The following is an 11413-nucleotide window of genomic DNA, read 5'->3' as shown; positions in this document are numbered from 1 at the left end:
CTATGCCTTGAAACTATGCCTAAATCAAAACAGAAAGAATTTAAAAAATATTTTACATGAACTTCCTGAGTATCAGAAGAATTGTCAGAAATTAGAGGCTTTTCTTCTGATAAGTCAGCATTTTCTTTTAGTGCATCAACTTCTATTTCATGATCTTCTTTTCAATTCAAGTGAGAGGACCGTGGAGGCCTTTATCTGTCAGTACTTAGAGACCCCTGCACCCGCGTTAGCAGCTGCTCAGCTTCCCTAATCCATATGGACCAGGATTGGTGGAGCCCATGCCCTTTCTATGGACATTAGAGTTTTACCTAATTTCGTCAGTGCTCTGATGGGTAGTCTCAAAAGTAAATCTTTGAAAAATTGTGCAAGAATTTCTGTGGGGTAAGCACTGCCAGGTGCAGGTGTGCACCTGTGGGACTTGGGCAGGTCCTGCACACTGTCCTCCCAGAGGAGGGGCCATTGCCCTTCCTCTCCAGGGAACCTGCGGGGGCCTCTGCTGCCTCACTGTGTCCCCAGCGCTGATGGTCATGAGACCAGAAAACTGCCAGCCCGATGGTGACAGCACGCTCTCCCCAGTGGGGACAGTGTGTGTGTCCCCACCGGGGAGGTGGGACATCTCTGACATGTGCTGGTATGTGCACCGCCTCTAGACAGACAGTGGTGATGCTGGCCCAGCATCATGAATGCACTTCATGCTCAGGAATGGCAACACTTAAAATATGAATAATAAGATTTATTTATTAATTAAACAGGGTTATCCAATGGAAAAAGGAATGCTAAAAACAGAAAAAAGAAAATAATAAAGTCAAAAACTCCCCAATACCCCGAAATAATAAAAATCAAAAAATGAAAAATTATATCATGCCATGGAGAACAAAAAAATAATAAAAGAAAAACAGAAAGGAAAAGGAAAATATTAAGTTTTTCCCTTATGACAGGGTGAGCACATTCCTCAAGGAGCCCTTGAGTTATACCCTCCACAGGCAGCTCCTCCTCTGAGGCAGGAACCACCATGAGCTTCAGGGAGGGTTCTTCATCCAGCGGTGCTGGGGCCTCAGTTTCTTCTGGGGCCAGCCCTGGCTCCATAGCTGCAGCTGGAGAGGCTGCTGGAGGTGGTGAAAGCTCTGGAGCTTCTGCATCAGGAGGAGCTGCCTCTGCCTCCTGGGCTGGTGCTGGAGTTGGGAGAGGAGAAAAGATCACCCAGGTGCCTGCATTTCCATCTGTCCCCCAAAGTGAGAACACAGCTAGAGCCTAGGACCCACCAAAGGATGTACTCCCCACTGGCAGTCTAGCAGATGGGTGGTCTTAGGCGGTCTTTGCTCCTGGCCAGGCTCTAGGTGTGCTCCCTATGTGTCTGGGCAAGCGCTTCTCCCCATAAGCTCACATGGACCTCCCCAAACCTTCCCACCCCTACACCTCCCCACTTTCTCACCCATGGGCCCTTGAGCTGGGCCCTCCACAGGCAGCTCCTCCTCTGAGGCAGGAGCCAGCATGGGCTCCAGGGAGGGTTCTTCATCCAGCGGTGCTTGGGCCTCAGTTTCTTCTGGGGCCGGCCCTGGCTCCACAGCTGCAGCTCGAGAGGCTGCTGGAGGTGACAGGAACTCTGGAGGTGAAGATGCCTCCAGCTCTGCATCAGGAGGTGCCGCCTTTGCCTCCTGGGCTGGTGCTGGAGTTGGGAGAGGAGAAAAGGTCACCCAGGTGCCTGCATGTCCATCTGTCCCCCAAAGACACAACAGTGGGCACAGCCCAGGACCCACCACAGGACGTCCTCCATGCCCAAAGTCCAACAGATGGGTGGTCTGAGGCTGGTCTTTGTTCCTGGCCAGGCTCTGAGGGTGCTCGCTGTGTGTCTGGCAGCAATCCCTCCCCATAATTCACATGGATCTCCCCACCCACTCCACCCCTATCACCCCAACCTCCTCACCCTTGGGCTCTGCCTCATTGGGCTCCAGGTCTTCCAGCCCCGTGTTATTAAGAGGGGCATAGCGCTTCAGGCAAGAGTTGAAAATTCGCATCTGCCTGTTGGGCCTGAGCAGCTTAGAGGTTGGAGGCTTGTGGAGCCTGTGCGGGTTCGGTAGAGGAGTCCTCCATCCATCCACGGGCCCTGGATCCCCAGACGCCCAGGTGGCCACACGCACTTCAGGCCTGCCCTGGCCCTCAGTGGTGTGGCTCACCGGGCCATCACTCCTGGAGGAGTCTTCCTCCACCAGCTGCTGCTCCACCTTGATCTGGGTTGAGCGCTGCAAGGACAGTGACCGGCAGCCAGTCAGTAGGCCTCAATCGTGGCCCTAGTCACTGCTGCTTCTGCCCCCTGGACCTTCTGCTCCCGGATCAGGCCCAGCCCTGTGTCTGCACAGACCTCCACCCAGGGGAAATGAGAGTCACCTCCAGGGCTCGGGATAGACCTCGGGCAGAGGGCGCCACCCACACTCCAAGTCCACCCAGCCAGCCTTGACCTGGGGTGCGAACATGACTGGTCCTGACCCCCCTACCCAACCTGTTCCTGTTCTGGGCAGGCCCTCCCCACTTAAACCCCCTTTCACCACCACCCCTCAACACACACACACACACACACACACACACACACACACACACACGCATGAGGTGATGGACATAGGGCTGCTCAGGTGGGATCAGAGTGGTGGCCTGGCCTGAACAAAACTGCCCTAAGCCTCCCTGTGTTACCGCTGGGTCCCGCCGTGCAAAGGGCCACTGGCGTCGTCTGGACTGAGTCCTGATCCAGCGGCGGGCACGTCGGAACCTACTCTCATCGCTGCCTCTCTTGAGGCCTCGGCCTCGGCACACGGGGAGACAACACGAAAACATGGTGTCCTCTCCAATGCCTCTATCCGAGTGAGATGGGAAGGGGCAGTTATAGAATGTGGCTGCCTGGTTACCAGGGTTCCAGGTTCTGTTGGGCTCCATTGTCAGAAAGTGAGGTCGCCATTGGGTCCTCTACCTTGAGCATTTCCTCAGACAAGAGATCTAGGAGCTGCTTTCAGCTTTCTGAGGAGCAACCACTCTTAGGAAGGGGCAGAAGTAATGGAAGGCAGAGAGGAGAGATAACAAGTTGGAACCTCAATTATTGCATTAGATCTTTTGAAGCCTAACCCTGAGTTTTGCAGTTATAGGAGACATAAATTATGCCTTTATTGGTTCAGTCTATTTGAAGTGAGCTTTCTCTTACTTAAAATGTAAATATCTGTGACAAAGCAGTGAAATGTCACTAGTAAGCATCTATTGCTTTGAGATATAAATAAGGCACAGACACTGTCTCAAATTCAACACATGTTTATTGGGTTCCTATTGCACCTGAGGCCTTATGCAGTATTTAGGGCATCTTTCAGAAATCTCAATAATTACGATGTGAGATAGAATTGTATAAACTCATTAAGTCAGATAAATAACTTTACCTGAAGATTCAGAAAAGTCAGTTGTAGATTGGGCTATTCAATAAGCCTTCTTGATGCAATACCATCTATAAGACTCATAAAATAATAGGATCCTCTTTAAATACTGTTCATCTATTCATTTATTCAAGACGTATTCATTGAGTACCTGCATTATGCCAGACCTTGTGGCAGAGGAAGAGATGAAATAGTAAACAAAAGTAGAGATAATTCCTGCTCTCATGGAGCATCAATTGGGGGATTAGTCAAAGAATTACACTAATACTACTAATATAACTGGGATAAGTGCTATAAAGAAAGCACACAGAGATACAAAAGTATGAGATAAAGGAAATGTGTAGTCTGTAAACAGATTATTTGCATTTTATTTAGGTGAGGAAACATCATGTCAAAGATTGACTTGCCAAGATCTCTCAGCTCGTTGGTGTCAGCACCAGAACTGGAATCCAGTATCCTTGAATTCTTGCCTGCTGCTTTCTCCATTATATCAAACATCTTCCTCTTAGATAGCATGATGAATTTTTATTAGAAATGACCCTAAGCCAATCATGGTTACTAGTAAAGATTTTGTTCTCAGAAAAAACAGCATCTGTGTCTCATGACCAATTAATACCATTACGAAAATTATTTTAGTAACAGTTTTCTTGCAGTAAAGTGGTAATGCCATCCAGCTAGAATAAGGTATTTTGTAGCAGCATAAGAAAGGTTAACCTCTGGGGGGCGGAGGATGGGGGGGTTGGAAGAACATCTGTAATACATCTTCAGTATTAAATTAATGTCATTTCCAGTTGTGTTGGCCAGATTCTTTGTCTTTCCTTGATAGGCTGACAAAGAATGAAAACCAACCCAAATCATGCTTATTGGAAGTCACATGTGGCTTAACTGGATTCTTTAGTTGAAGCACTGACATGTGGCAATTTTGTAGAAACAAATGATCGTTATAGAGGCCATGATCTGCAAAACAAATAGGATGCAATTAGCATGTGTCACCACTGGTTTTTGGTTAGAAATATCTTAATAGATAACAAACAATAAAGGTCAGTGTATTGAGACAAACTCGGTTAATTAGTTCCTTGTTTCTGGGGAAGAAAGTAAATTATTTTAATCATTTTTTTCCTCCTCTTTTTCAAAGATGCCGCTGTTCCCCATGGAAAGAGTCAGGGTCCCTTGTATTGTTTGGTTTCTCACTTCTATAAAGAGAGCTCTAAAATTTGTCCTTACAGTTTTAGCACCTTCTTTGCAAAATAGATTTTTTTTAATTGCATTTTTCATGCTCAAGGTATCCCAAAGCAATTCACAGTAATGAGTTTCAAATCTGGATTGACGGTGGCTCGGTAGGCAATCATGTTAGCCATTACATATGCAAGGCTAGCTTACACCTAGCTCTGAAATTAAAATATATCTCTTTACAAGAGCACATTCTCCTGGGATACATACATAGATGATTCTCTCTCTCTCTCTCTCTCTCTCTCTCTCTCTCTCTCTCTCTCTCATTCCCCACTTCCTTAGCACAGAACCTGCACTGACAGTTACCAGGTGGAGGTAAAAATATAAGATGTGCATCACTCTCACAGATATATTTGATGATTAAAGAAATAAATTTGGAAAATTCTTAGGTTATATTGCAGGGGTGGGGGCGGGATGAGGGAATCCACACAAAGAACCAGGCGAATGCATCTCACACTGGGTCTGCATGTCCATGCTATCAGCAGGGCTGAGCTCGCCTCCAAGAGGCCTGCAAATTCAAAGCCACTTCTCTTGAACACTCTATGCCTGTGTGAGAAACTACTCCCAAGTGCTCCCAGAGAACTCTCCAAGCCCCTATCATAGCTTGTATTATGCATGTTTTCTTTTTTATACCTCTCAGTAGGCTATAAATTCTTAAGAGCAGCAACCTTGCCTAACTTCTTCACTGTTGAACTCACAGCAACGTAGTCACATTACCTGACCTATAGTAGTTGCAAGTATTAGTGAGAATGAAAAATAAAGAAAAGATGGATGGGAGAAGACAGAAAAAGTAGAAGAGAAGGAGGAAAAATATGTAAAGAGAGAAAGGAAAGAAAGAACGGTTTAGGTACATTCTGTAATAAGATATGATTGTTCTGATTCTCTGTATCCCATCTAGAATATTCAGGTTGCAAAAGACAATGTATTTAGATTCCCTTCTTCCTAATACAGGAATATATTCTATCACAATTCTGATAAAAGGTCATTCAACCTTTGCTCAAACCCACAACTTGCCAAGATAGCCCTTGATATTTTTGAAAAACCTTAATTGTTAGAATATTTTTCTCCCAAACTGTACAATCTATCTTCTACAACTTGTATGTATTTATCTCAGTTTATGTATCTGACATTCAACCGAGTAATTTAACTCATTTTAATACTACATGAGAGCCCTCAGATAACGGAAAGGCCTTCCTTTAGGATCTGAGATCTTGGGTCACTATCCTGGTCATTGCTTTTGGATATTCTCTGGTGGATCCTCATTAATGGCACTTGTCTGTGTAAAGAATACTGTAGATGTACGTGCCCTCACCCTTAGCGCATATGGCACTATTCTCTACACTGATCAGAATCATCTCCTATGTCTATTTTGGTTCCTTCTGTACTTCTGACATTCTGAAACTCCAGGTCCTTTTAACATTAATTTTTGTGAAGCCCATGAATTCGGTGGTCTCTATTTTCAATAGAGGGCATTTTGTTTATTTTTATTTCTACTTTATGTTTACTTTTTTTTTTACAAATGGGATTTCACCTTGAAAGCTTTTGTTTCATTGTGGTTATTTGAGCTTATTATTTCTTATTATTGATTTTTTAAAGAATGTCCTGACTTGGTCTTCTTTCATTCAACTTGAAGGTACAGAGTTAAATAAGATAAAAATATCTGCTACAAGAAAAATTATAGACTACTAAATGGGAAAAAAATCAATGTCTATGGGGCTATATATGAGTGCAAAGCACTAGAAAGTACCAAGAAAAGCCACCAAACCATCTATTGGTGGAAGAACAGAAGTCTTCCTGTAGGAGGTGACAGCTAAGATGAATTTTAAAAGATGTGTGAAGTTAACTAGATGAAAAAGGAAGGACAAGGGAATTTCAGGCCAAATAAATGACATAGGCAATAGCTTGGAAGCAACAGAGCAAATGACATGTTCTCTCATCTGTGCTAGTGGATTTCCCTTTCATCTTTGTCTCCATTACAAATTTGAAAAGCATGAACTCTATATCATCATTCAAGTTATTGAGGAAATATTTAAAATATGTCTATGCTGGCTCTTGCATGTGATGGTATGGTAAGAAAATAGTTCATGTAGGACAAATTGACAATTAAACAGTTATGACCCGTGTTTCCAGAACTTACCATTTCTAGGTTCCAGACTCCTAAATTAGTGTAAAAAGTTTTGGCATGATAAGAAACTTGAAATATTCATGCAGTTGGTAAAATAAGTAGAAATATCATATAAACAAGAGTAATAGGAAAAAGTTTTCCTGGCATTCTTTACCTTCCAGGCACTGGGCCATTCATTGTCTAGTGGGTGAGAGAAGAATTACCACCAGCCAGAACTTGTCACCTACAAACCTCTGAGCCTAGAACTCAAGGTGCTATTAGATTGTCTGTCCCACATGGGCAAAGCATTAATTTTCACAGAGCTCTAACCTATATCATTTAGAGTAACACCAGATCTGATGAAGATAAAATATAACAAAATAAAATTTCAATGTCTCAACAAAACAGAATTCTCTTTTTCACTCACATAATAGTCTGACAACAGTTCCAAATCATGATTCAGGGACCCAGGGCCCGTCAGTCTTCTGGTTCTGCTCATCATAATAATGTGGCTTCCAAGGTCCTAATGCTCATGTCCGTCAGACTTGTGGAAAGGGAAAGGAAACGAAGGTTAAGATCACTCACTTCTTAACCCTTTAGTCCCGAAAATGAAATGTATTCTGCTTATATCCCATTGGATAAAATAGTCATGTGACCATGCTGGACTCTCTTACTGTTCAGCTGTTCTCTGGAAGGGAATGCATAAGGTTTGGTGTATTACTTTGGACACAAGCTTGACCAGTGGTGCCACAAGTTACACAGGGATCTAGTTATCTTTGTGTATTTTAAACACACTAACAACCATTCAGATACTTTAAATATTTAAAAATCTTCAGCAGAGGAGTTTATCAATGATCTACCCAGCACCTCTCTTATAATTATACACATATTACCATTAACTAGTCAATTCTCACTAATACACAATTTAAAGTGTTACTTCAAAATAACTTGTTAATAATTATGAAGCTCATGAAAATGACTTCCTGAAATTCTAATCATCCTGGAGGCATTTGATTTTACCTCTTTAAAACAAAAGAAAACAGGGATATTCTAATATTGCTCTGAGATATACAATAGACACTAAACTTTCTTCCAACATCATAAACAAAATATTTGGTAAAATAATTTAACAAGCTATGCATACACTAACTATGTTATGATCCAATCGGTAATATTCCATATTGTCCCAAATATATCAAGATTATCCACTTGGTCAAATGTTTTGCTGAAGGGAAATAACTGTATGTATAACTTTATCATGACCTGCTTGACTGCTAATCGCAATTTAAACAAGCAAGCAAACAAAAATTGTGTCATGCCTTTGTTGCTTAGTGAGAACATTTTTACCGATGCTGTCTCCTAGTGAGAAACAAATTTTGCCAATGTGCTCAGGAATTATTTATTACAGTTCAAAAATGATTCTAGAAAGCAAGGAGCTACACCAGTCTGAGAGATACTGGAATCCATCAGCCACGCGGTTGAAGACCTTTGGGGATCTTGGGAAGCTGTCTTTAAAAAGTCCAGTAAATTGGAACAGCCATGGGTTTCGAATTTCCCATTTCTCAGAGTTATTAAGGCATAGCAAGAGGAAAAAGAAAATTATAGGGAAGGGTGGAAAAACAATTTCATACTAGGTATCCCAGGGGCAAGGGTATGGTAGCATGTCATCATAATTCCTCAGGTTTTTGTCTACTTACTGGCATCCTCAGAGGTTTTATCCCTTGAGGAGAAAATAGCTTTGTTCACATTCTATAGCACCATTAGAATAAATGCTTATCTATTTGCAAAGCTGTATTATAAGGTGATATAGCCATAGTCCTTTTCTTCTGGGCATTTACCAATATGATGAATGTGATAGGAATTGAACGAACAGTATTTCTATGGTAGCAGCAAAATAGAAAAACGTATAGGTCTTGCTTCTTTGTCACAGTGCTTCTGTGGCAGATTGTGGAGATGGCTTCCATTTCTTGGGCTCATTTTATGACACCGGAAGTATAGGGCCAATATCAGGAGAATGGAAACCTCGGGGAAAGTTGTCTTCTTTCAGTTTCTTAATTAGTACTCCTTAAGGTTTGGATTCTTGAATGATTTTACCCAGAGTTTTTTTTGTTGTTGTTGTTTTGTTTTGTTTTGTTTTGTTTTGTTTTTGTCATGAATAGGACTGTGGAAAGCCATGGAGGCAGAGCATCTTGGTCTGGGTCCTCCTGATGCACATTGAATCTCAGTGGGACACACCCATTTGATTACTAACTCAAGTGAACCTCAGATGTCTCAGCTGCAAAATAGAGATGTGCTATTGTTGATCTGCCTCACAGGGCTTGTGCAAAACTTAAATCAGATAAGCTATTAGAAAGTACATAATGTGTTATATTTTGGAATATCTCCAAAAAGAGGGAAATCTTACTTTATCCATGCAATCTTCAGGTAAGCAGAGAGCCTTCCCTGTGAAAGCAAAGGCCAGTGGATAGTTGCAGTTATGTTAATCACTGTGGTTACATACCTAATTTCTTTAGAAATGATACTCACCTTTTATTTTTGTTGTTACTACTGTGATCCTCCAAACACAGGAGCAAATTAGATCAATGACCAGAGTTTGGAGCCTGTGGTGTGGAGAAGCATAAAGGACACAGGGCTGGTGTCCAGCAGCTGTCATTTCTGAATTGATGCATCGTTATCAGTGCTGGGAAAAATCATACGACATCTACTGACACTGATTAAAGCTGATTTCCCCCCCTGAAATGCTCTCTCACATCTATTGCACGGTAATGAGTCATGCCCAGTGTCAGCCTTTCACTTTCTGACAGTCTAAGTACACATCCTTGGATAGGCTCCAGGCAGGCTGACATCTGAAATATAATGAGCAATGCCATTCTAAATTGCCAGAGAATGTAAAAGTAAATGTGTGAGGAGCCATATGGAACTTGCTATTGTACTGGATGCTACAGTACATTGTTGAGCATTACTTAGCAGTGGGAAATGTGTACTGTAAAAGATGGATGACATAATTCTCAGTGTGATGGCAGCTTGAGCAGAAAAGGCAACTTTTGAAATACCAATCATATAAAAATGTCCACATGTGCTTCCAGACCATAGCAGTACCCTGTCAGTTTCTCTCATCCAGAGCCTATTCGGGATGAGAAGAGGATCTCTAGGTCATTGCTCCTTTGAGTCAAGGCCCCTGACACCTAGGCAGTTCTTCCTCTGGCTAGTCACTGGGCAAAGCACACACAAAGCAGAGCCTCCCCTCAAGAATTCTATACTGTGAAGAAGCCAATTTAAACACATTATTACAATAGGATACAAAAATATGTTATCTGAGAACTGAACATGGTGTATTGGAAGTGGAGAGGAGAAAGTGGCCACATTTCCTGAGATGGCATGGGAGGAGGAAGAGGAAAAGGATTACAGAGAGAATAATAGTCAGAGGCTTTGAACATGGACTAGTTCACGAGAGATTGGGAGTTCATGGCTTAGAGTTCGCCAGCTGCAGAAGTAGGTGGGGTGAAGTATGGCCTCAGAGCATAACAGCCAGTAGTTTGGATGACTGCAGCTTGGAGAGCATGTAGGAAGGAGTGAGAACTGAGGCTGGACAGGTGCCATGTCATGAACAACAACATTTTGAGAGCTAAAGATAATATATAGTAAATTTAACAGAATTTTGAGGTGTTTCCCAAAATTATTAAGCACAGAGACATGCTAGTTAGCCCACAAAATGTACTTTGGCTACAGTCACATTGCCCAATGAGACTTTTCATCTTTCTAAGTGGTTGCATGTGTCACCGGCGACTCCTATTTCTTAGGGACCCAAAGACATACCTTTGGCAGGGATAGTCCTACTTTTCCTCTGACAGAGAAACCCATGATATGAATGAGTCAGTAGACCATCATCAAAAAGTAGGAAAGTGTCCACCGATCAGGATTTCAGTTTAATACATTAGGATGCATTTTAAAATTTAATACTTGTTGCAGTTAAAATGAATGAGGTCGTTCTATAAACAAAGATTTGGAAAGATCATCAGAACACGTTGCTAAAGTCAAAAAGTGTATTAAAGAACAATATGTACAAAATATTGTGGATATGCACCAAAATATTTTTATGATTCCAAGGAGTTTGCTTGAGTAAGATAAAGATTTCAGTTTAGACTTCATACATTTTTGGTTTGCTTATTTGTTTTTTACAGTGAGCTTACATTGTTTTACAATTTTACAACTCCCACAAAAACTTAGGAGAACAAACAAGATAGAAAGGGGAAGCAGGAAAAATAGAGGTGAGATGTTCAAAAAAACTTTCTGCTTGGAATTCTTTTGATGACCTCACCTCAACCAATCATTCAACAAATTGCTTGACTAATGATTTTTTTATTGACTTGGTTTAATGCTTGGCTAAATTAGTCCAAGTGCCTGGTTGTTTCTTTTATCCCCACAGCTTTATTTTCTTTAGGTCTATCTAGGTTTCTTTTAGTCATTTTTCTTGTAATAGAACTGTACTAACAGAAGACTGCTCAGTTTTCAAATATATATTTCAAAGAAAAAATTAAGGGAATTAAGTTGAGGATGGAAGATAGATTCTGATGTGTTGTGAATTAGAGTGTTAAGGGGTATAGGATGACAACTATTGAGAGAGGTTTTGAGATTTGAAAATAGGTCTGTCTAGACAGAAACACATAGGCAC

This window comes from Eptesicus fuscus, chromosome 15 (genome assembly GCF_027574615.1).
Source record: "Eptesicus fuscus isolate TK198812 chromosome 15, DD_ASM_mEF_20220401, whole genome shotgun sequence".
Classification (NCBI taxonomy): Eukaryota; Metazoa; Chordata; class Mammalia; order Chiroptera; family Vespertilionidae; genus Eptesicus; species Eptesicus fuscus.
This window is presented reverse-complemented; position numbering follows the sequence as displayed.